Consider the following 27,444-nt stretch of genomic DNA (forward strand, 5'->3'; position numbering starts at 1 on the left):
AGTATGAGTATGTCAGTCTGTGAGGCAGCTCTCCCAACCTTTGCAAAATTATAGCCCCAGGGGACCCAGGGTCAACTGGGCAGGGTTTGCCACTGTCGTTTCTGGTGCCTAAGTCGGTGCAAGATGGTCCATCCTGTTTAACTCCATTTCGGAACCTGAGTCCTGTTTTCAATGCTGGTTTGGGGCTGTCTCATCGTCTGGTTCAGAGTGAAATTCAGTGCCTGAAATGTGCTAACCTGCCTTTCTCTCAGATGTTAAATGGACCTAGTGCATATTTCCAGCCTGTTCCTTGCCTGCGATTTATTTGGTTAGCTGATGTTCAGTTCATATTATTGAAAGGCCTTTAATGCAGGGGGAGAGTGGGGTGCTGATCTGCAGAAGCAAAATGCATAAAATCTGAAATACCACGTAAATGGAGACTGGATTAAATAGAGTGAGTTCTTTGTTTTCAAAAGGCTGTTTATGATAGGGCTCCTGCTGTGGCTTGGCTGTAGGCTGGCTAGGGTGATCCATTTTAAACAGATTTCCAGGCAACCTGCGAATAAAGCAGGAGGTAGTGTCGATAGAAAATTCTGCTGCAAGAACACACCCGGCTGCATAATACAGGATCATGCCAAGCAGCCGCTGCTCGCTTTCTCAATCAATGGGCTGATCGGATCATTTCACAGGAGGTCTTACGTTATACAAGGTACAGGAGTGACCGATTTGGCAGAGTTTCAGTGCAAGAGCAAGCTCAAACATATCTCCATTTGTTACCTCGACACCAAAGTAAAGGCTGAAACCAGCATAATGAGGAGTATTTCCGACAAACTGCATCACTGAAGCTGCCACCAACATGGAAGCTCCTTGAAATGCCCTTAAACTGCAGGCATAATTAGCAGAAAAAAGATGCTGCTGACCACAGTAAGCGACCACCATACTGTCTTTAGTTATAAATTGATGAATAAGAAACCTCTGCACAGTTCTAACCCCAGAATTATTTTAACATTAAACCGTGATATTGTTTAAAATGTATCTGTAATGAATAAGCAGTCATGCAATGCATAGCTGCAGGTAGGAATAATGACCTGAATAATTTGTAAAGCTTTGTAAACCTGGAGAGGACGAGATTAATTACTTTTGTTGTGTAACACGTTTATTTTTAGAGGCTTTTAAATGATTGGTTTCTCCAATCCCCCAAAATTGTTCGTCATCTCTCATCCTTTGAAGGCACCGACTCCTGATGAGGTACAGTCTGCATACAGCGACAGCCCCTCTCCCCTTCCCACATGTGCGTCAGACCTTCATCACATGTCAGTCAGCAGGCTGCTTGACTGTCAGAGGCATCACAACTGAGTCCAATCATGTGTCCTGAGTCAATATCCAATATCCAGCACAGTGTGTCAATCAAAAAAAAAAGACCTCCAGCTTAGACCTCCCCCTTCTCTAGCCCAAAGATGCTAAGGCAAATTCAGCATTTGTACAGCCACTCTGGACAATATCAACTAACTTAGCCAAGACCAGGGATTGAATTTGGGATCTTGATACCAATACCACTCTTACCACATCAGGATGCATATTTAAGAACAAACTTGCATTTATATGCCACATCAAATGTTTCAACAATATCCCAAGTCCCTCAAAGCTAATTCCTTACTTTTGAAGTGCAGACATACTATTGTTGTACACAGTAACTCAAATCCAGAAATGAAATTAAATGACCATCTATTCTTATGGCATTGCTTAGAGGAGAGCTTTGGCCAGGACACCTGGAGAATGCCTTTTGATTCTTCAATTAGTACCACAACATCTGAAAAGAATCCAACTGTATAGTGCCTCTGCTTAACACTAAATCCAAGAGATAGCACCTCTGACAATGCAGCGCACCTTCATCGTTAGCCTGGATTGTGTGATAAAGCTCTGGAGTAGGGCACTGAGAGGTAAACTTGTCTCAACCTTTGTTATTCATGCTCACTGTAAGATGTTTTTTGATCAAACAAATCCACACATATAAACCAAATTAAACTTTTGTATGAAGTAACTCAGGGTTAATGATCCATCCTTGTACCACCTGAAACAGGCCTACTGCCAGTAACTAGATGATTAAACACCCAACCATACATCACAATCAGATCAACTATACATATAATTCAGGCTAAAATCACTGGAGGCATTTATTGTAAAGCTAAATTTATACTAAGCTGACAAAGGTAGAAGATCAGCACTTAAATCTCTGATCCTTAAAATAACCACCCATGAAACCAAAATACATGTGATTCAGGATCCTGGAATCCACTTTCAGTCCTTTAACTGTATCCTGAATTAATGTTGACATGGATACTTTGATCCCAAGGATTTCCGCCTGATCAATGTGAAACTATTTCAGTTTTCTACTATGGACAGACCATCCAGGATGCAGAAAAAATATCTGCCCCAGGCAGCTTCTTACACTTAAACTCAAAACCACACTTTTGATTACAGTATATTTATTATAGGTGACAGAATAAAATGCAAATTTTTCTTAACGCTTCAGTGATCACGTATTCATTTCTGTCATGTAAGTGGAAGTAAAATTGAAAATGACGTAATGATTTAATTTATATACTGGACCTAATCCTGTACCTTGGTATAAGCCATATTTAGCACAAGTTATGAAAACAGGAATAATTAAAGATAAACCTTGTTAGGCTGTAGACAATAATCCTTAATTAGATAATTTTTAAAAAGTTTACCTTAAATTATTCCCCTTTTTATATTTCACAAGTATAATCCTTTTGGTCATTTTTTTCCCCCTAAGTTTGTCCTCTTTCTTTGTCTGTTGGCTGTGGGTAGTGCAGTTTCTGCCTTTCCTCCATTTTAATTTCTGGCTTCTTCCATGTTGGAGACATCTTGTAATTTTTTTTTACATTCATTTCTCTTCAGTAAACATTTATCCTTCATGTTTAATATTAAATTAGCTGACTATCTGAAGAACAAAATAATTACGAAGCCGCTGTTGAATTTAATAACTTTTAATTAATTGCTGACTGGGTTTGTTAAGTGATTAACACGTCAGTTTTGAGTTGAACTGATAGCTATTCACAGAATACAATTGCTGAGACAGCTATTAATTTAAGGAAGACCTTCTTTGTAAGTATGTTACATGTCCGTGACCTGTTAATAATTAGTAAAGCTGATAATATTTGGCTGGTTTAATTAATTAGATATGTTTCTACCAGCCCAAGCAGTGGCTCCTTTCTGTTCTCGACTTTCTGATCCCCATCCTGCTTCTAGTCCATATTAAGTGTAGCTGGTTTCACTCTGGTTAACCGCTGCTCACACTCCAAATACGATGCACCTTCTGCTTTTTGATCCCAGCTGCCACTCGCTGTGACCAATATTATCTCCAACTCGCGTGCTCCTGCTCCAAGATCAGTCCCAGTTTCTCTGGCAACTCCTCACAACATTCATGGAAACTCTGCAGGCCAGAAGAAAGTGTTCCATGGCCATACGTTTAACTTCACTGCTATTCAGCTTCGTATCCGTTCAACGCACAAGCGCTCAAGACAAGGACAAAGGGAGACTTAGCATAAACAGAAGCCACATTGCCAACTTAAAAATTTGACCCCAGTTGGGGGATTACACTTCTGTATGAAAAGACATAAGCACCTCAAATTTTAAAGCTCAGAAACAGGCCGTTCAACCCAAAAAGTTAATGCTTATGCTCTGCATGTGCCTCTTCCCACCTTATTGCATTCCACTTATCAACATAACCTTCCATTCCTTTCACACCCTTGTACTTCTCTCAACTCTCCTTAAAGTCATCTAGATTATTTGTCTCAACTGTTCCCATGTGGTATTCAGCTCCACTTACTCACCGTGGAGTTTCTTTTTGTTCTTTCATGGGATGTGTGCATCAGTGATGAGGCCAGCTCATCCTTTGCTGCTCGTCCTTAACTGCTCCTAGGAAGGTGGTGGTGAGCCACCGTCTTGAACCACTGTGCTTCACGTGGTGTAAGTAAAGAAGTTTCTCCTGAGCTTCTTATTAAGTTTATTAGTGACCATGTTACATTTGTGAATCACGCAAGCTGCTCCAGTTCAGCTACAACACTGGCATCTACCCAGCAATCAGGTATGTCCTGTCCACAAAAAGCAAGACAAATCTAAGCTGGCCAATTACCACCCTAGTCTACTCTCATTCATCAGCAAAGTGATGAAAAGTGTCATCAACAGTGCTAGCAAGTGGCACTTGCTTAGCAATAACCTGCTCACTGATGCTCAGTTTGGATTCTGCCAAGGCCACTCAGCTCCTGACCTCATTATAGCGTTGGTCCAAACATGGACAAAAGAGCTGAACTCCTGAGGTTAGGTGGGAGTGACTGCCCTTGACATCAAGGCCGCATTTGACCCAATGCAGCATCGAGAAGCCCTAGCAAAACTGGGGTCAATGGGAATCAGGGGGAAAACGCTCCGCTGGTTGGAGTCATACCTAGCACAAAGGAAGATGGTTGTGGTTGTTGGAGGTCAATCATTTCAATCCCAGGACATCACTGCAGGAGTTCCTCAGGGTAGTATCCAAAGGCCCAACCATCTTCAGCTGCTTCATCAATGACCTTCCTTCCATCAAAAGGTCCGAAGTGGGGATGTTCGCAGATGATTGCACAATGTTCAGCATCATTCACGACCCCTCAGATACTGAAGCAGTCCATGTCCAAATGCAGCAAGACCTGGATAACATTCAGGCTTGGACTGATAAATGGCAGGTAACATTCAGGGCACACAATTGCCAGACAATGACCATCTCTGACAAGAGAGAATCCAACCATATCATCTTGACATTCAATCGCATTACCATCACTGAATCCCCAACTATCAACATCCTGGGGGTTGCCATTGACCAGAAACTGAACTGGATTAGCCATATAAATACTGTATGTACAAGAGCAGGTCACACGCTTGGGATTCGGTGGTGACTAACTCATCTCTTGACTCCACAAGTTCTATTTACCATCTATAAGACAAAAGTCAGGAGTATGATGGAATACTCCTACTTGCCTGGTTGAGTGCAGCTCCAACAATACTCGAGAAGCTTGACACTGTCCAGGACAAAGCAGCCCACTTGATTGGCAACCCTTCCACAAACATTCACTCCTTCCACCACCAGCACACAGTGGCAGCAGTGTGTACCACCTACAAGATGCACTTCAGCAACTCACCAAGGTTCCTTTGACAGCACCTTCCAAATGTGTGACCTCTACCACCTAGAAGGACAAGTGTAGCAGAACATGGGAATTACACCACCTACAAGTTCTTCTCCAAGTTTCTCACCATCCTGACATGGAAACATATCGCTGTTCCTTCACTGTCACTGGGTCAAAATCCCAGAACTCCCTCCCTAACAACATTGCACGTGTGGTAATCTGATGTGTAATATACCTTTAAAAGAGTATGAAAATGGAAGATCACATGATCTTAGTATCCAATAGCAGAGTAGCTTGGGCTACCTCTGTAGTTAATAGTCTGCAGTCAGTGGTTAGATTAGTTAGTGTAGAGATAGAGTTTGAAGTGTTAGCATATGTTTAGTTGCTGCCGAGTGCCTTTGTAAATAAACACAGAGTTTCTGCCTATGAAATGTCGGCTACTCAATTCTATTGTTAGTACCAAATCGGCCAACCCTTACAACAAGCGTGCGAACAGGATCCAACAAACTGGCGACAAGGATTAAACAAGTTACACAGCAGCAAGCAAGAGAAACAAAATCGGCACTATACCTCACACAGCAATTGTAAGTAGAAGTTCCATTCAAATCGTCGATGTAACTCCCTCACAGCATGCCAAAATTTGGAAGAATTGATCCTTTCAATCCAGCAAAAGATGATTGGTCCTTCTACATTGAGCATCTCTCGTTCTTCTTCCAAGAAAATGAGATTTCAGGGGAAGAGAAGAGGCAGACGATCCTCTTAAGTACATGCGGGAATAAGACTTATGGCTTGATTCAAAGTTTGATGGCACCCAGTGCCCCAGACTCGAGAAATGTTGATGAATGATGGATCTGGTGAAGGGCCATTACCAACCAAAGCCTTCAGTAGTGATGCAAAGCTTCAAGTTTAGTTCAAGAATTAGAGCTCTGGGGGAGGCAGTTGCAAGAAGCTATGTGGCAAGCTTGAAGCAATTAATGGAGCATTGTGAGTTTGCTACATCCTTAATTGATATGCTTAGAGATCATTTAGTGTGCGGTATGAACCAGGACACGATTCAGAAGCGATTGTTATCCAAAACAAATTTGGAATTTAAGAAGATGCAAGAAATTGCACTGGCAATGGAAAGTGCAGTTAGAGATTCAAAACCCATACAGGGCACACAAAATGGCCCCATCCTCCACATCGGGCAGGAAGCCCCAGCCAAAAAGGGCGCAAAAATGCATTACTCTACTGAGAGGCAGGAAAATGGAAAAAAAACCGACTCAGCAGCAAAAACAAGGAGTAACATCAATAGAGGTGGAAACAAACAATCTTTTAACAATTGGCACTTTAAAAGTATAAAATATTTTTATCATCATAACGAGACAGTGTAAGGAGTCAAGCAGACTTTTAAACAAAAATACCAGTGAGATCTACAATGTAGAAGAGCCTGAAGCAACAGATTCAGATATTTATTCATTGTATAACTTGAAGGTTGGAAGAGCAGATCTATGGAACAGTGAAAGTGAATGGTAGACCTGTTCGAATGGAAGTGGACACAAGAGCTTCCACTACAGTAACTGGGGAACATACCTTCAAATATCTGAGTAATGGGGAACATCAAATAAATTTGAATAAACAACTGCCCAATTAAAAACATACATGGGCGAAGACATCCAAGTCAAAGGCATAAGTAATGTAACTGTTAATTATGGGAGCCAATCAGTAAAGCCACCAGTGTTGGTATTGAGAGGCTGAGGACCAAGCCTCCTCAGGCAAAACTGGCTAAGGGAAATCAACCTTGATGGGCCACTGAGATTCCAACAGGAAGCAGGAAGCATTTCTGCCTTAGAAAAGGAGTGTATAAAGACTCAACAGCCTGAAGTACTCCAAGCTGCCTTGCACCAAAACATGGTAGAAGAGCAAAAGGAACTTGAAGAGACCATGCTCGATGACAGAGTTTGAGATGAGGTGAGCAAACTTCAAAAGGAAAAAGAAAACCTGCTGAAAGAACTTAACACACTACAAGATTCCCTCAGGTCAAAGTTTGTACCGCTAGAAAAGAATGAAGAGAAACGGAAAGAATTCAGCACCTCTCTGACTAAAATGAAGGATGAGTTAGCAGAGGAGACACAACGATGCTTAATTTTCCAGGGGACAGCAAACAAATACAAAAAAGAGATGGAAGAGCTGAAGAATCAGGTACATGAAGCAAAATAGGCTTTGGAGGCAAAGGCAGAGAATTTTCTAAGAAGCAGACAAATGAAGAAATTCTGGGATTGAATCAACCACTGAGTTTACTCAAGTCGAGTTTACAGAGATTAGTGTGGCTAATATTGAAGTTGAAAAGAAGGCTGAGATTAAAGTCAGCACAGCAAAGAAGAAGGCCCATCGAGAGAAGACACCAAACCACAGATAAGACTTTAATTCTGGCAGCATACTTGTATACTTCCATACATAGGCCTGGTAGTCAAATTGCAAACATCAATGCACCTAGTCGTTGGCCTTTATAAGAAGAGGATGTGGAAGTCCCAGTTCCACAAGAACTTATTCTGTTGTTACATTTCTTAGGTTCATCACCAGTATGTGCTCAATCATAGACTGGACAAGTGAGAACCCAGTCCTATCATAAGTACGAGACCAATTACTTCATGGCTGGTCACAAGAGCCTGTATCTGACAAAATGAAACCATGTTTTAACAGAAGACGTGAAATAAACAGCCAGTATGGTATCTTATTGTGGTGAGCACGAGTGATCGTACTTCCAAAGGGTAGAGAGCCATTGCTAATTGAACTACACAGTGCACATCCAGGCATATCCTGAATGAAAACCATAACATGCAACTATCTATGGTAGCCTGGAATGGATGGTGAAAGAGAGTTTAGTGAAGAATTGTATGCAATGTCAGCAACTACAAAAGTTACCTTCAACAGCTCCATTGCACTCTTGGGAATGGCCAGGAAGACCATGAGTACGGTTACACATTGTTCCCATGAAAGGTCCAACATTGTCAATGTTTCTGCTCATTGTTGATGCCTACTCAAAATGGATGATATGTGAGGTGAAATCACCAATGTCTTCTGCTACAATTGAGAAGTTACGTCAAAGCTTTGCCTTTAACTGACTACCGGAAGTAGTTGTTTCTGACAATGGCACAGCGTTTACAAGCACTGAGTTTCAGCGGTTTATCAGCCTCAACAGTATCACTCATGTGAAAACTGCACTGTACCGCCCTTCCTCAAATGGACTGGCCAAAAGCACAGTTCAAACATTCAAGGCTGGCAAGAGGAAATTAACCAGAGATTCCTTAACAACCAAGCTAGCACACTTTCTTTTCCATTAAAGGACCACCCCTCACACAACAGCAGGTATCACATCTGCAGAATTATTGATGAAACGCTGTCTCAGGGTGCGATTGAGTTTAATAATGCCAAATTTAGGGGGGAAGCAGTCAGGGAAGTCAGAAAATTAGACAGGACTGGCATACTCGTGAGACAAAATTTACCGTGGAAGAAGCGGTATACGTGAAGAGCTTTGGAGAAGGACCAAAGTGGTTACGGGTGAAATAAGTTATGGGTAAGACAGGTAAGACCCTGTCTTACCACGTGGAGGTGGAAGGCTGAGTCATGTGGAGACAAGTGGATCATCTTAGGAAGAGAGAAACTATGTACCAAGAAAGGGCCATATTCACGACCAGGTCAAAGTTTCCTATTGAGAGAACTCAACCTAGTACAGATGTGTCTGAAGTATCTGTTGTTTCTTCAAGAGCTGCAGATCTGCAGGAGCCCACCGAACCACCTGATGTTCAGGCTACCCTGGAAAAGGATAACAAGATGTTTGAAGTTATAGAGCTGAGATGCTCTACACGCATAAGAAAACCTCCAGAAAGACTGAATTTGTAAATTACATACCAGTGTAAATATTTTGCTATTTTGAGAAAATTGTAATTGTAAATATAAAATATACTTCTGAGTAAAGGTGGGGGGGGGGGGGGATGTGGTAATCTGATATGTAATATACCTTTAAGAAGGATGTTATAATGGAAGATCACATGAGTAGCACAGGCTACCTCTATAGTTAGTAGTCTGTAGTCAGTAGTTAGTAGCTAGAGTAGTTAGTGTAGATAGAGTTTGAAGTGTTGGCACATGTTTAGTTGTGGCTGGGTACCTTTGTAAATAAACACAGAGTTTCTACCTATGAAGCGTCTGCTACTCAACTCTACCATTAGTACCAAATTGGCCACCCCTTACAGCAAGCGTGCGAACAGGAACTGGTGACTAGGATCCAACACTGCGTACCTATGCCACATGGACTGCAGTGGTTCAAGAAGGTAGCACATCTTCTCAAGGGCAATTAGGGATGGGTAATAAAAAGTGCTGGCCTAGCTGGCCCACACCCTATGAAAAGAATAAAAAAGTGGAAACATGTTCCCTGCATCTACCCTATTGAACCTTAAAAGATCCCAATCAGGTCATTTCTTGGTCTTCACCCTTCTAGAGGAAAGAGCTCCAGCTGTTCAATCTTTTCTGATGATTGTACTGTCGCAGGTCTAATATCATCCATCCAAATCCATTTGTGCTTTCTCCTTTGACTCTATCCATTATTGTAATATGGAGACCAGAATTATTCACAGTACTCCAACTGTAGTTTAACCAAAATTCAGCAACCATTTGCTCAGGTGTTCAACCCTTTATCTTCTGACTCAGAGGCAAGTGCTATCAAAGCCATGCTTATAAAATGCTTACTTAACATTCCACACTTTGGAAGGATCTCATTTATGATTTTGGATATGCCAGAATCTGACCAGTCATACAGTTTGAAGGGGGACTGAAGTTATGGTTCGTAAATTTGCTGATGACATAAGGATAGATAGGGAAGTAAATTGGGAGGAGGACATAAGGAGGATACAAAGGGACATAGATAAGTGAAGTGAGTGGGCAAAGATCTGGCAAATGGAGTATAATGTGGGAAAATGTGAAATTGTCCATTTTGGCAGGAAGAATAAAAAGTATATTATCTAAATGGTGAGAGATTGTAGAGCTCTGAGATGCAGGGGGATCTGGGTGTCTTAGTACATGAGCCACAAAAGCTTGATATGCAGGTACTGCAAGTAATTAGGAAAGCTAATAGAATGTTATTGTTTATCGTGAGGGGAATTGAATACAAATGTAGGGAGGTTATGCTTTGGTGAGATCACATCTGGAGTACTGTGTACAGTATTGGTCTCCTTAATTAAGGAAGGATGTAAATGTGTTGGAAGCAGTTCAGAGAAGGTTTACTAGACTAATACCTGGAATGTGCAGGTTGTTTTAGTTGAACAGGCTAGACTTGTATCTGCTGGAGTTTAGAAGAGTAAGAGGTGACTTGATTGAAACATATAAGGTCCTGAGGGGTCTTGACAGGGTGGATGTAGAGAGGATGTTTCCTCTTGTGGGAGAATCTAGAACCAGGGGTCACAGTTTAAAAACAAGAGGTAGCCCATTTAAGACTGAGATAAGGAGAATTATTTTTTCTCTCAGAGGGTAGTGAGTCTTTGGAACTCTCTTCCTCAAAAGGCAGTTGGAGCAGAGTCTTGAATATTTTTAAGCCAGAGCTAGATAGATTCTTGATAAGCAATGGGATGAAAGGTTATTGGGGTAGACAGGAATGTGGAGTTGAGGTTACCATCAGCCATGATCTTATTGAATGGCGGAGCAGGCTCGAGGGGCCGAGTGGCCTCACTCCTGCTCCTAATTCCTATGTTCGAATGTAGTGGAAGAGTTATATTGAAAAAGGAGAGTCATATTGGACTCAAAATGTTAACTCTGTTTCTCTCTCCACACATGCTGCCTGGCCTGTTGAGTTTTTCCAGCAATTTCTAGTTTTATTTCAGATTCCCAGCATCCACATTATTTTGCTTTCATTGTATTTAAACAACCTTAACATAAATCTTGCCCATCAAAGCCAAATATCGAACTTCTGGAAAAAGATGCCCCCTGGTGCTGAAAGCTTATAAAGTCAACGAGGGAGGAATAAGGCAGCATTTAAATTATCTGTATAAAGAGTGATTCTGTTTGGTTTCCTTCATACAACCACACAGAGTGTTTGGGAACTAAGTAATGACATACACAAGTCAACTGAGAACCTACGACTGCAACAATACAGATCCAAAAAGTCTTCAACTCAAAACTATAATTTTGGGTGAAAAAATTATTTGGTTTGTCACCTGAAATACAAAATCTTTAATCTTCCTTAATGACCTCACTGTCTATCAACTTTCAACATCAACAGGTGACAAGGCAGCCAAAGAACTCACCATGAGATGTTTGACCTCAAAGAAACTAGCTAACATAGTACCGAAAAAGACAATCAATAGCCTGCTTGCAACGGTACCATAGCAGCAGATCAAGGAGGCGTAAGTACAAGTTAAATTTAGAATTGATGTCACTCAGTTCTTTGCCATTTGAATGGTCACCTGGATACAGCATTCGAATGGATAACCCTGATCTCTTGAGAAAAACTAGATACTGTGAAGAGGAGGACGGAGGAGCAGTCATTGACTCCCCACACTCTCAATAGTCAGCTCCAATTGAAAGGTGCGTGGGTCAGAATTGTCTATACTTATCTCCATTCCATGTCCCCTTTGCCTGTGGACCCCATGAGCATAGTTTACCGCGAGAAGCACGGAACTCATGAATTTAATACAATGGGCTTCTTTCTGGATGCACACACTAAGCTGGACCAAATCCAAATCTCTGGCTCATCTGAATCTATATTATGACAAAAAGACAAATCAAGGTCAAGTCAAATTGTTCAAACTTTAATCTTAAGCTCTCCTCTCTACCGGAAAGCCCCAGAGTACTCTATTGTTGTTCAATCACATAAACAACTTGCTTAATGGCAATATCCATCCAACACATATAAGGAGGATATGTCAGACTTGTATGTTGCTTAGTGAACGAGAAACAAGAATAAGTTTACTTCATGAGTTGAGACAAGACCTTGGGCAGTGATGCTGTTGCTGTAAAACTGCCAAATTACCACAAGTAACATTAGTTACTGTTGCAGAGTGCACATTCTCATGCTACACTTAAGGTTCAAAGTATCCTGTTTTAAGAAAAGAGTATAATTTATTCACACTGTACTGCCATTGAACACTCAAGAATATACAATTCCTGTATTTTACACAGGAGCCCAGAAATATTTATTGGCCCAGCTGCTGAGTGTGTGTATAACTCATCTGAAATGATTTGTTATGACCGAGAAGGCACAAATAAAAAACTCAAAGAAATGTGTTTCTCTACCATATTCCCCTGTTTAAATTTGTTTTTTTTTGTGCGGACAAATGGCTGGACTGATAAGATGGCCTCCACTGACCACATGATGGTAGTTCTGAAAGTTCCTGAGCTGTTTAAAACGGACAAAGGCTAAAACATCAAACCCCTGGAATGTAGTACTCCTTTCATTGTATAAACCTTCCAGCCAAGACAACACAAAGTGTAGCAGAAGAGATGTCTGCACCAGCCAGCTATGGACAAAGGCAGAACTATTTGTGACCCCTCATCTCCAAAACTGTGCTAATGGTTCTATAGTTACCTGCATAAAACACAATGGGTTTTAACAAGGGGGTCTCGTCAGCTGAATGCCTTGACCTAAACCACCCTGTCACATGACTGAGACTTGAACTGTTTGAATTGTTTTAATTATACAGCTTTCAGATTCCATTTTCAGCTGCTGTTTAACCTCAGAAGAGGTAACAGGACTCCAGGCTATAGCATCCTGCCTCTGACCTCTGTCTCTCTCAAAGCCTGGTCTCCAGAAAGAATCCTGCACTTCACCTCCAAAGTGAACTAATTCTCAGAATACAAGAATTTACAAGAATACTTTGCTGCATCTTCACCTGCCTCAGCTTTCAACCAAATTCCTGGGAAAAAACCAGGGCTTCTGCCAGAAAAAAGCAAGTGAAAGAACTTTCATTGGACAATGTCTCACTGGACTCTGCACTCACGTGAAACAATAATCCTCATTTATTTTTATCATGGTCTTTGCCCTGAACCCCTTTCTTTCCCTTGTCCCTCCTTGATTGTATGAATGCAAAAACAGGCAGCATTGCAAAACACCTTCCCACATTTTTGTGTGTGTAAAATAAATTACTCCTCTTACCTCGAGCTTGCCTTGGGGTTGTTAATAGAGGATTAGACCACTCCAAAACTGAAGGGTTGGAGAAAATATGACACCACTTATAACGGGGGGGAATCAAAAATCAAAAAGATCTTTCTGTTTACGGGCAGGTAGTGAGTGGAGAAGTCTGGTCTGTTCTAAATTAAACCCCCCCTTTCAGTAACAATTACATAATTATATCTGAAGAATTAATGCAAAACAAAGAGAAGACTGCCAAGTTTGCAAAGCAGGTATGGAAGCTATTAAGCCCAATACCAACTACTATTCCCATCACTGCTCAGAACAATCCTGCACAATGCAAACTATTGACTAACCATGTGTGACCGAGACAACATCATTTTAACCACATTCACTGCTTCAAAATACATTCCAAATGTTGTAGAGGGAAAATAAGCAACAGATGTTGAGCCATAGTGGGAAATTTAGGGTAGGGGACTAAAAACATAGTCTAAAGGATGGGTTTAAAATGTTTTGGAAAGTGATGAAAGAAGCATAGAGAGACAGAGGGTTATGGAGTGGGTTTTAGCATCGACCCAAGCAAGCTGAAGGCTCTGCCGCTGATAGTGCGGTAAATGATTGACTAGGGGTAGAGACATAGATACACAAATGTGTAGAGCAGGTACCCCTCATCGCCAAGCAGACAGCCTCTGGTTCATTGTGGTGGCTTAATATGGTGGAAATGGCTGACTAAAAGCATTACAACCAGGATAGCAGGCATTTTTGCTCAGAACACTGGAGAAGGTTGCATAGATTAGGTGGGCCAAGATCACTGAATTGAATCCAAAGGTCAGGATGAAGACTGGATATTTAAGGAGGAGAGTGTAAGTCACGACGGGCACAGAGATAGGCAAGTGGAACAGGTACAGGCAGCTGAATTTTAATCGAATTGAGTTCACAGAAGGTAGAAGTTCAGAGAACAGCAAGTAAAAATGACAGCAGGAAGTCGGGAGAACCCTTGCTAAAATTTGACCCCAAAGGAGTGCAAAGAAAACCTTCACGCAAATGATGGTTTGAATATAGGATTATTTATCCCAACCTATTGTCGAAGTACAGTCCCATAAATTATTTTAAAAGGGAACAAGTTGCTTATTAGAGAAATGTTAAAGGGTATCAGGGAGCGAGCAGGAGAGTAGGATAAACAGGCCATCTGAGGAGAAACATCCAAACAGACTTCAAGGACCATGGCACCGTCTTCAGGGTTCTCATTGCTAGCCTCCTGATACTGGCTTTTGTGTGCCAAAGCACCTTTAAATTTAAAGTAACCATGCTGAAAGCCCGCTGTGGCTTTGTTTAAACAAACTCTGCAAGCTCCTCCTCCAAGTTCACCTTCCCTCCTTGAAGCATTTATTCTTCTAATTCCACCTCCACTGATTCTACCCTCCTCCACTGATTCCACTGGTGACAAATCTTTACGCCCTGCTCTCTGCAAACCCTTGCCACATCTTAAACAACTCCTCCCAAACTCTTTCTTGAACCTGAACTTCAGTTCCTCTTACTACTAATGTGAAATGGCTCAAAGCAAAATGTATAAATGCAAGTCATTCTTTTTACAGGCCACAGGAGTGGGTGAAAACTCAAGAATGGACAAAAGCAGTGCAGTGTTCAAGCTAGGGTTAGAGAATACACTGGCATGCACCAGGAGAAGCTCGGATTGCATACTTATAAACATTTTCAGTCAATAAAAGGATCAATTTGCAAACTGCCTGTTTCAGGGAGGTTCCACCCAGGTTAAAGTCATGTGAACTCATCCATTCCAGTCCACCTCAGTAAGGCATAATCGGTTTCACAACCCCTACCCTGTGACTGTGCCAGTGAATCACTATTTCCCATCAGGATATCCCCTTCCTCACAGGAAGACTGTCAGTATGCACAAACCCTAGCCCAGGCAGGTACCTGGTTAGTGACTGCTATTGCTCTGTCATGGAAGCCAAATGGTCAGGTGATACAGCCAATCACTTCCCCAGCCCAAAAAACCTGATGCAGTGGGCGAGGTCTTATCCCCCAAGAGTCCTTGTTGCTTCTTTCTCCCCACCACTCCTCCCCTACCCATTCCTCTGGTACCCATTTTCTTCCAGTAGGTTGCCTCCTATCTCTGATACACTCCTTGTCAGAGTGTAACAAAATCACTGACCATTCAACTTCTCTTCCTGGTACTCACATTAGTTGATGTTGTTCATGGCTCACTCTCTTTGGGGACTGTCCTTCCCTCCTTGCAATCTGCCATCATCCTTCTCCTCAAAACAAAAAGCAACCTTTGACCCCACCCCACCATCAATCTCCTTTTCCATGCAAAACTCCTTCAATGTGTTGTTGCCTCACAAATCTGTGCCCATCTTTTCCAGAACACCGTACTTATATCCTTCCCATCAAATTTCCCCGCCACAGTACATCTCTTACCAAAGTCACAAATGGAATCCTATGTGACTGTGATGAAGGTGAACTATCCATCCTCACCCCTGTCTAATTGTCTGTAGCCTTTGACATGGTTGACCACACCATCCTCCTCCGACATCTCTCCATCGTCACCCAGCTTGGTGGGACTGCACTCACTGGTTCCATTCTTATCTATTTGTAACGTGTAATTTAAGCGCACCGTCTGCACTACCGATGCTCCAGATCTCTGTTCCTAATTCAGCCGCTTACCAGGCTCTCTCTCTCTCTCGCTCTCTCTCTCCCTCTCTCTCTGTCGCTCTATTGGTGTCCACCACCCTGCCCCCCACTCAGAAAGATCTATCCTTGGCCGCCCCTCCCACTTCTCACCTGCATGCAGCCCTTCAGCAACATCATGAGAAAACACAGCCACCTTTCACATTTACGCTGAGAACACCAAGCTCTATCCCAGCAATACCCCTCTCAATTCTCCCACTGTTGCTAAATTATCAGGCTGCTTACCTGGCATCCAGGACTGGCCTAGCTGAAATTTCCTCCAATCAAATATTGGGAAAACTGAAGCCATTGTCATTGGTTCCCACTACAAACTCCATTCCCGAGCTTCTGAATCCTTCCCTCTTGCAGAAAACTGTCTGAGACTGAGCCAGGCTAGTTGCAACACTGGTGTTGAGCTCGAGAAGCGCATACAACCCCATATCCATGCTATCACCACCACCTGTTTCCAGCTCTTTAATATCACCTAACAACTCATCGGCTATTGAAGCCCTCATCCGTTTGTTACCTCTAGACTTAACTATTCAAGTGGGCTTCTGGCCGCCTTCCCACATTCTACCCTCCATAACCCTGACATTATTCAAATCTCTGCTGCCATCTTCTCACTCACACAAGCCGCTTTGGCCTGTTACTCCTACACTGGCTCCCAATTAAGAAAAACTTTGATTTCAATTCCCTTCATCAACTGGACCCCTGCCTATTTCTGTAATGTGCTCCAGTGACAAAACCCTCCAAGATGTTTACACTGCTCCAATTCTGGCCTCCTGGCATCCACCACTGATGACCCAGGTCTTCAGTGACCAAGGCCCAAAGCTCTGGTATTCCCTCCATAAAGCTCTCTTTTCTCCTTTAAGACACTCCTTAAAACCTGGTCAATCTTGGATCAGCAACCCCAATATCGCCTTATGGTCTTGGTATCAAGTTTTGCTTCATAACACTCCTGTGAAGCACCTTGGCATGTTTTATTACATTCAAGGCATTATATAAATACATGTAGTGGCTGTAGCATTCTCTGAAAGCCATCCTGTAGGCAGAATCTTGTTTTCGGTGGGTGTCTCACTCATTGCCTGAACAAGTGGCAAGACACCTGAGCGGACTCTGGGGAGGAAGGCCTGCCATATCTTCCATCCATCAGGCAGTTAGGTGGACAGCAGCGGGCCTTTCTGCAGGCTGAGGGCCCCAGAAGACAACTTCCCGCTCACCAAGAGCTGCCAGCCAATCAGAGGCCAGCAGCTCTTGCACTCGGCAGCACCACTGGGCAGGCCATGGCTGCTGCCGGAACAACACCCCCAGAGTGCCAGATTGTGGAGTGAGCCAGAAAACAGGTAATTTCTCTTTGGAGGGTGGGGGGGGGGGGTGTCTCGCAAGGTGGTGGCTGTAGGAAGGGGGGGGCCATGAGGGTCAGCGGCCACTGCCCTGCCCCATGTGCATACCCTCAATCATGCACAGATTAATGCAGATCAAAGGATTTCCCTCCCCCCCCACCACCTCCCCCACCTGCCCCCACCCATCCAGCTGACATGCAGCCTGGGGCTGGGAAGATTGTAGCGAAGGTGGCAAGAGGCCCTTAAGTGGATGTTAATTGGTCATTCAAAGGACTCAAGTGGAAGTAGGGTGGGAAGGTCGACCATGGGCCTTCCTGTCCAGAACTTACTTCCTGTGGAGGCCAGAAAGCATCGGGTATCGGTCCCGACACTAGCCCGCCAATCTCTCAGGCCTACTTGCCTTCCTCCTCAACTCCAGTGGGGACAGAAGCTTCCAGCCTGGCTTCCTCACTGAAATCTCTTCTCCCTTTAGCCAACCCACTCAGCACTTATTCCTAAACTCCCCTCAGCCCATCTCCTCCAACTTCACAACTTTCCAGTTTTCACTTAATTTTTCCTTTCAAGTGAATATACTCATGGCCATTCTCTTGAATTTGTATCTTCTGCACACTCAAGTTTCAACCTTGACTCAGTGGTAGCGCACTTATTAGAGAAACTTATGCGACTAATATTCAATGAATGTTCAGACCTGAAGCCCTACACCCTGGGATGCTACAAGAGACAACTGCAAAGGTGGTGGATGTGCTAACTATGATTTTCCAAAATTCCTTAGATTCGGAAATGGTCCCATCGGATTGGAAGTCGGCAAATGTAACACTGCTTTTTAAGAAAGGAGAGAGAACAGTGAACTACAGGCCAGTTAACCTAACATCAGTCATTGGGGAAAATGCTGGAATCTATTATTAAGGAAGTCTTAACAATGCACTTAGAAAAGTTGTTGTGATTAGAACAGGTCAACTTGATTTTACTAAAGGGAAATCCTATTTGACAAATTTATGGAGTTTTTTGAGGTTGCAACTAGTAGGGTAGATAAAGGGGAACAAGTAGATGTAGTATACCTGGATTTCCAAAAGGCATTTGATAAGGTGCCACACAAAACGGTAATAGGCAAAAGAAGGGCTCATGGAGTTGTGGGTAATATGTTAGTATGGATAGAGGCTTGGTAAATGACAGGAGACAAAGAGTTGGCATAAATGGGGCATTTTCAAATCGGCAGGTTGCAAAAAGTGGAGTGTCGCAAGGATTAGCTCTGGGGCCTCAGCTATTTAAAATCTATATTAATGACTTAGATAACCAGCCAGAGAGTAATGTATCTAATTTTGCTGATGATAGAAAGTTAGGTGGAAAGGTAAGCTGTGGGGAAGACACAGGGAAGCTGCAAAGAGATATAGACCGGTTAAGTTAGTGGAGAACAAGATGGCAGATGGCATATATTGTAGGGAAATGTAAGGTCATTCACTGTGGTCATAAGAAAAGGAAAACAGGATATTTTTAAAAGCTGTGAAACTTTCAAGTGTTGATGTTCAGAGAGACTAGGGCATGCTCATACAAGAAATGCAAGTAGTAGCAAGCAGGTACACCAAGAAGCTAGGAAGGCAAATGACATGCTAGCCTTTATTGCAAGGGGATTGGAGTACAGGAATAAATAAATCTGGTTACAATTGTACAGGGCTTTGATGAGACCACATCTGGAGTACTGTGTTCAGTTTTGGTTTCCACATTTAAGGAAGGATTGGAGGCAGTACAACAGAGGTTCAGTAGATTGGTTCCTGGGATGAAAGGATTGTCCTATGATGAAGGTTGAGTAAACTGGGCCTATATTCTCTGGAATTTATAAGAATGAGAGACAATCTCATTGATATATTCAAGATTCTGAAGGAGCTCGATAGGGTAGATGCTGAGAGATTGTGGTCATGGAGGCACAGTCTCAGAATGAGGATAAGGACTCAATATCAGTCTCACGATAAAGTTCATTTAGGACTGAGAAGAAGAGAATTACCTTCACTCAAAGAGTGGTGAATCATTGGAATTCTCTACCCAAGAGGGCTGTGGATGCTCCAACGTTGGATACATTTAAGGCTGGGATAGACAGATTTTTGGTTCCTCAAAAATCAAGGGAAATGTGGAACAGGCAACAAAGTGGAGTTGAAGGTAAAGTGCACCCAAGATCAAACTGAATGACAGAGCAGGCTCGACGGGCAGTCCGGTCCACTCCTGCTCCTAATTCTTATGTTCATCTCAAATTAAAAGATTTTAAGTCGAATATGCACAAATTGGCTCATGTCTTTTCCTACAACAGTGATTATACTTCAAAAACAACTTAACTGAACTTTGGAATTTCGTGAGGATGTGAAAGGCACTATGTAAGTGCACTTTCTTTGGTTAATCTGCCAAAAGAGGCCAATGTTTAGCTTATGTCTCTAAAACCACAAATGTCTAAATGCTGCATAAACATCAATTAGAGGCTAACCACTCTTACTCGAGGCCACAGGCCAATGAGACCATATTCTCTCTTAATGTTGTAGTCCATCTGAGACCTGAAGGAAACAATTCACTTTCTCTTGAGTTTTTTTTTCGAACGACAAAGGTTTTACATGTGTGAAGTTTATGCATGAAAATAGACTGCAGTCTTACCGAAATAACACATCTGGGAGACCGAAATCCTGCATTTGTTCACCAAAAGCTTTTATTTATCAAAAAAAAATGTTCAGTCGGCAGTGATTTTCTTTTGAATTAATTGAGCAACGTGTGACTTTTGTGACTTTGAAATAGCTAATGATAGGATTGGTCAGAAGTGAGAAACCAGGATTGATTACTGTTGGAAACTTACACAGTTTTATTTAAATGAAAGAAAGCAAATTTGGATAACAATTAAACAAAGTTTGTTTTGGATGTTCTTTCTGATCAAATGGCTCAGGTTTCCCTTCTGTGGTTCTGGTTGTAATGCTATTTGCCTACTTGGCATCAAGCATCAGTATTTATATCAAATACATGTGGAGCAGAAGACACTTCTCAAGTTTGGTGGGTTTTCTTGAATTATGTTTTGAAGCTGGTCATCATTGGACAGTGATGGCTGCTGTCATGCAACTTTATCCAGCAACACACACTCACAGGGCTAGTTCTAGCCAGAGTCTCACATACCAGGTTCTTGGGTAACTTACCAGGGAAGAGCGGATTAGGTGGGTTCCCACTGCCTTCTTCGTGGTAGTACCTTCTGCAAGCTTGACTGGAACAATGGCCAAAGAGCTCCGCCCAAACTCCATGCTAGACAAGGCTGACCTGCACCCATCAAACCCTATACCCTCATTGGACCTCAACCCAATTGGGGCTGACATCCATAATATGATTCAACCAACTCCTGGCAAGAACCCTAAAAGGTATCCAATCTTAAAGTTATTTGCTATTTTCTATAAGGGTGGGTGTCTGCTGTTAAATCCAGACCTCTTACAACTTGGATCTTTCTCAGCTTTCTCAAGATTGATTATTTTATGTAAACATATTCTTGATTTATTCTCATTCATGCAGCAAACATTTCTTCATTACCTCCTGAGACTTGGCTCTACAAAGTGTCACACAGGCCAACACACCAGAAGTGTTAATGACAATTTGGAGCTAGGTTTTAGCCCTCCTCATTTTTTTTCTATATTCACTGAACCCTTGGCAATCCAATGTGTAAGTCCTGGAAAATCTTCCCGGTGAGCTAATAGCAATGGTTCTTCTACAGTGCAGCTTCCAGTAAATTAGAGGACAACAGAAGGTCATCAGAGCTAAACTGCAAAACAGAATACATTACTCTGCTGTGAGATGCCTGGTAATGATTAGTAACATAGTATGCTTTGCGCTCTATTGTCAGCAACAGGCCAGTGATCAGCTCGCCAACTGCAACACACGCAAATAGCCAGATGATGTTTATTTGAAATCGCTCATTAAGAATCTTATTGGCAAAGTTTAGGCACATTCCCAGGAGCGAATAAAATGAGAAGGCAGCAAATGCAGAGCACGAACAGTTGACCAAAGTATTCTCCAGGGAGTGGTAGGGGCAGGGAGGTACCTGGGGAGAAGAGAGTGGCAGGCTCAAATTTACTCCTGCCTGCCCAGGTAGTTAGTGGTACCAACAATCATTGCTACAAGCCTCCTTCCACCCGCACTGAGCACTGTGAACTTCTCTGCCATGGTATTGTCCCTGATGCTGCCTTGCACTAGAATACAGAACTCCAGAGATTCAGAGGCTGTTAAGTGGTGACATAATGCCAACTAGAGGATGCAGTAGATCAAACGATCGTGCCCTCCAGCTCAAATCAGATACCCACCAGAAGTGCAGATTGCAGTCAAAATTATTCAGTATATTCCTGTTGCAAAATTAAAACTAAAATTATTACCCAGCTATTTTAAAACATGTAAGTGATATGAGATAGCAACCAGAATTCTACACATACACACTGGTTGTTGTCAGTGTATAGATTGCTCACAATGTGTGGTTCACTTTCCCGTTGTTAATCGCTCTTCTTGTAGTGTGCTGATCATGAACCCAGCGTGTTCCCAATACTGGCACACTCCCGAGTGAGAAGCAGTCACACACACATAGACACACACACACGCACCCAGATTTACAACACAACCAAGCATTTAATCGTTTTGAATGTGTCCAAGGCTGAGCTTACATTTTGAATGAATATTATAACAATGTTTTTACAAAAAACTGCAGGTTGTTTATCCACCCACCTGTAGTAATAAATATTTGCATTGTGTCCCAATTTATAAAGGGGGGGGGGGGGGTGGGAGGTGGGGTGGTGATGAATAGCCACCTACTGTTGCAATAAAGAACTGAGACTTAAGAAATTCAACCCAATGTCCAGTGAAGGCGTTAGCTGCGACTGCTTATCCTGCCCGAGGCAGCGCTTCATCCTTCCCATTGGTGTTAAAAAGTGAACTAAATGAATGCAATCGCTCCCTCGAGGCTTTTATACACAGATTGCACTGATTTCTTAAACCTACGCGTGAAACTTTGAATGGCACTTAAATAACGAGCGAGCGACATTGGAAAGCATTGGATTTAACACGCAAGGTTGGGATTAAGCACAGCAAGAGTTTAAGAGGCTCTGCCTTTGACACTGTGTAAAAAAATAAAGCAACAACTTTCCGTACCGACTCCTGAAGATAACAAGAATCAAAGCTGCATTTTTTTTTTTCCCCACTTACCGGTAGCGGTTTGGATACTGTGCTGGGCTTTGGATTGCAAGTCAATGGGTAGCGTTACTGCTCACCTGGAAGCGAGCCGACTCTCCCAGTCAATGGTACCTGAGCTGGGGTTGACAGCTCTTCACAGCCCAGCCCCTGATAGACAGCTGGTTGCCGGGCCGTGGTGGTTCCGATTGATCGGCCGCGACGTCCATCAAGGGCAAAGCAGCCTATCAAGAGGAAGGAGGTTGGTGGGGGGGGGGGGGGTGGTTGGAGGATGGCTTGCTTCCCTCTCCTCCCTCTCCTCCCTCCCAACGGCTGCTGCAGTAGCTTCGCCGGCTGCGTCAAAACCGGTCACTGCATCAGCAGCAAGGATGGAGTGCAACAGGATAGGCACTGCGGAGTTAGCAGAAATGCACACATACACACACCACCACCACCACCACCCAAACCCTGCAGCAGCCAAAGTGGCCAGGCGAAAAATCAGTGGCAGCCGGGAAACTGACTCCATGCAACTGACATCAAAGGTGGGGGGGGGGGGGGGGTTGCAAAGGAGGGAGGAAAGGTGTATAAACAAGCTCCTAAAGGGAAGCGCATCGAATGCTTTCTACCTGGGTCGCGCCAATGACACTGCAGACAACTTGCAAGCAGACCACCCCCCCCCCAACTCTCTCCACCCCCTCTCCCCAACACCCCCCCTCCACCCCACCCCTCCCCACACCCCCGAGGAGTAGTGCACCCTCACGGGGTGGGGAGCGGCAGCACTGTTGCAGTTCCAGTCAGGAGAAATGTTCACCCTTTTTCCTTTAACTCTTACCAGCAAAGGAGAATCAGCCCAGTTTTCATCAGGTCACGGAAAGGTTCGGTTTGAGGGAGTGTCTCTCTCTCCTCTCTGGCACCAACACTGCATGACAGCCGGCGACCCCCAACCACCCCACCTCCACCTCCACCACCCCCCCCCCCCCCGCCCCCCAACCCCCAAACAACCCACTGGTGCCCCCGCACACACCAATGCTGTTCCTCCCAGCACCCACAAGGCAGGTGGGACTGGGCTGTTTGCAGTGCTGGGAGGGTGCAGTCGAGTCAAAGCGGGATCATGTCTTCCCTGGGAGCGGTGGGTTAAAACGGAGAGAACAAAAGATCGGAGCGTGAGTTTGTAAAAAACACGCCACGACCTGGACCATCACCGGCAACCCAGCAATTGTATCGCGGCAACATGTTGCCAGGAGCAACATCAGAAGGGAAACAACTGGGCAACAAGTGGGCCTCCCCACCCCGGAAAAAAAAATAATGCATAGGCATCAGTATTCCCAGACACTTCAAAGCCACCGTTCATGCAGCCCGTCCGCCTCCAGTCCTGAACCACAGTGAGTCAAAACAATGGGATACACCTGTAAATGGACTTTTCAATACTCATTCTCAGGATGTGGCAAGGCTGCCAAGGCTGGCGTTTGTTTCCCATCCTCAATTGCCCCCCCCCCGAGAGGGTGCTGGACCCGCATTTGGAACCACTGGTAACAGCTCGCTAATGCGGAGTGGCTTGCTAAGTCCCCGAGGGCAGTTAAACCCCCTCAGTTGTGGGACTGGTGTCGTGGATGAGCCAGACCGGACTAGGGTGGTGTTTTCCCTTCACTAAAGGGGCAATGGCGAAGCGGTTGGCTCCATGGTCACTTTTACTGATAGCCGGCGTGGATCGCCACTTTGACTCAGTGGAGGAGCTTGTGCATTCCGACAATGACTGCTCACAGCTTTTTGCCAATGGAATCCAAATTCATCACCTGCCACAGTGGGATTTGGACTCATGTTCTCTGGATTACTAGTTCAGTGACATAACCACTTCCCTGCCATACCCTAAATTAAAAATTTTGTACCCTAGCAACACGTAGTCAAAAGTTAATTAGAACAGCAGTTAGACGCTGTACAGCAACATAAGCACTTAGATACGTTGCCCATAGCAACAGGCCAGGGAGATGGTTCCACCTAGGAAGGGTTCCTCCAGTGCCATGCCCTTGTAGCTTATTTTATGCATATGTATTTGGGAGGATATTTGGTCATGGGGAGTACCGCATCAGACTACAGTAAACCACACCTTCCCCTCATTCGATATGCACATGTGCCCTCCAGCAGGGTCAATGGGGAATATCATCTGTAATAAAAACAGAAAAAGCTGGGAATACATTGTATTTGAAAAGGCAGGTTAAAGGTTTTGGTTGTGAGAGCCTCCCTCTAAATCCAATTACACTAATTGCTGCTGCTTCCTACTATCACACGATTGAGAGAATTACATGCAAGGAGAGGCAATGGCATAGTGGCATTGTCACTGGACTAGTAATCCAGAGAGTCAGGGTAATGCTCTGGGGACCCGAGTTTGAATTCAATAAAAAAAATCCAGAATTAAAAATCTAACCATGACCAGGGAACCATTATCAATTGTTATAAAAAGCCACCTGGTTCACTAATGTCCTTCTGTCATCCTTACCTGGCCTGGCCTACACGTGACTCCAGACCCACAGCAATGTGGTTGACCCTTAAGTGCCCTCTAAAATGGCCCAGCAAGCCACTCAGTCATAACAAACTGCTACAAAGTCACATAAAAGAAATGAAACCGGATGGACCAACTAGCATCGACCTAGGCACCAGGAACGACAACAGCAATCTCAGCCCTGTCGACTCTGCAAAGTCCTCCTTACTAACATCTGGGGGCTAGTGCCAAAATTGGGAGAGCTAACTCACAGGCTAGTCAAGCAACAGACTGCCATAGTCATCCACAAGTGGCACTTGCTTAGCAATAACCTGCTCACTGACGTCCAGTTTGGGTTCCGCCAGGGCCTCTCAGCCCTTTAAGTGCCAAAAACTGTGCTGTAGCTTTAAGAAAGAACACATGAATTGAAGTTATAGCTTGGTCACAATTGTAAATTTGGGCTCCAGTGAGTCTAGCTTAGCAGAACATAGAAGCCAAAGCCACAGTGCTGATTGGCCAGGAAGGTGGCTTGAGGACTAGATACTCTAGGCCCTCTGGTAAAAGATACATTATAGTTTAGCAGTTGGAAGGGCAGCTAAAGCTATAATGCTGTTTGGCCAGAAAAGTGGCCTAAGGGCTAGAATATTCCAAGGACCATCAGTTAGAGGTTGTTGTGGGGAAGCTAGGAGCACTTTTCCCATTGGTCAAGAGGTGCAAATATTGGGTTAGAAATTGTTGGTTGTCTTGTTCCAAGTACACAAACTTGGGCTAAATGTTGCAAAACTACCTGTTGCAAGGGTATAAAAATAGGGGTGTATCACTGAGTCCTTTTCGCTCGCCTAGGGTTAGCATTTGCCATAGGACATTTGCTGGAGGTATTTGTCAGGAGACAGAGTTAATGGTAGGATACTTGCTAGGAAGCTAGCATTTGTGTAGGACCTTGCCAGTCTATGGGTATTTCTGACGGGCTGAGGGGTTGCTATAAGAACCCCATATTAGGCTTAGGTAGTGAATAAAGTATCTGTCTCAGGGCTGAGGATTGATGGAAGAATCCAATATTAGAGATCAGTGGGCCCAGAAAAGACAGGATTGCCAGGGCTAAAGTAATTGCCTTAAGAGAGGGTGAAAAGAAAATGCATAACCACTTAGCTGCCAAGGAATCAGCCAGTCAGTTGAAGTCTAGTTGGGAGAATCAGTGGAGAAAAAAAAATTATTTATTTATTTATTTATTTATTTATTTTTACATCTTTTATGCTCTCCCCACCCCCACTAGAGCTATACCTTGAGTGCCCTACCATCCATTCTTAATTAGCACATTTGTTTAGATAATATCACCAACTTTAACTTTAACACCTATGTGTTCTTTTGTATTATTGTTGTTGACATCTTTTGATGATCTGCTTCTATCACTGCTTGTTTGTCCCTACAACCACACCCCCGCTCCACCTCTCTCTCTCTCTCTCCGCCCCCCACACACACACCTTAAACCAGCTTATATTTCAACTCTTTCTTGGACTCGAACTCAAGTTCTGTCGAAGGGTCATGAGGACTCAAAACGTCAACTCTTTTCTTCTCCGCCGATGCTGCCAGACCTGCTGAGTTTTTCCAGGTAATTCTGTTTTTGTTTTTGTTTTACAGTCTTACAGACGTTGCTAAAAAAATTGTTTCCACCATAGAGAGAGTGGACACTCTGTAGATAGCTGTGAAGTGTGTAGCTTCAGCAGTTAAGGCGGACTAGGAATTTGTGGGTTCGAAAAGGATCCACTAGAGTTGAAATCTTACTGCTGCAAAGGGATTTGTGTACATGTTAGAGTTAAGTTGGCTAAGCTAAAATCTCAAAGAATGTCATGAGTCAGGAGATCAGGTTCAAGGAACTAAGAAGAAAAGACCACAGGAATCTCGGAATCCCCGAAAAAACAAACTAACGCACATTGAACTTATGTATTGTGCCATGCCTCGATTAATGAAAGGTTAAGCGTTAATCTTTATTGTCCAATAAACCTTGTTAGTTTGCATTCTAAATTAGTGATTGTCCTTTTCGGCCAATATTCCTCAACAAGTATTTTCTTACTCTGCAGTTTAGTATAGAATCCAAATCTCCACACTATGATGAGAAACTATTAACCAGACTTCTGCTTTCAATTGGTATCCAGTGATTTCTATTGGAATTTATGTACATGTGCCCTGCATGTGGCTCTGGAGGGACAAGAGGACCGACATTGGCTAAGATGTTTTAAATGTAAGCCCATTAACCATCACTCTCCCTTCTGGGGTGGCGGGGTGTAGAAAGTAGGGAAAGAACTATTCAAATTTTCCACTAAGCACTCCTTGCGTTAACATTAGTGTTCTTACCATTAAAATCTCATTCTTTCAAGTGGATGAAATCCTTATGCATATTTGTCTTTAAGTCATGCAGTTTCTCACAATTAGCACAATCAGCACTTCAGAATTTCAAATTAAAGCACATCGTTATCAATTTTACCTCATGGCAAGGTCTTCCCAGCTTATTCCTAAGAT

General features: G+C 43.3%; 1 protein-coding gene across 1 annotated transcript in view; it reads right to left on the bottom strand.

Annotated features, from left to right (window-relative positions):
• cntn1b (contactin 1b) overlaps window positions 1-22,553 on the bottom strand; it is an 836,554-nt gene extending 814,001 nt beyond the window's left edge. Inside the window, exon 1 of the mRNA XM_041216323.1 lies at window positions 22,488-22,553. The gene's annotated coding sequence lies outside the window, so the exon portion shown is untranslated. The remainder of the gene's footprint in view (window positions 1-22,487) is intronic.
• Window positions 22,554-27,444: the final 4,891 nt, after the last annotated feature.

Source organism: Carcharodon carcharias, chromosome 21, assembly GCF_017639515.1.
Source record: "Carcharodon carcharias isolate sCarCar2 chromosome 21, sCarCar2.pri, whole genome shotgun sequence".
NCBI lineage: Eukaryota > Metazoa > Chordata > Chondrichthyes > Lamniformes > Lamnidae > Carcharodon > Carcharodon carcharias.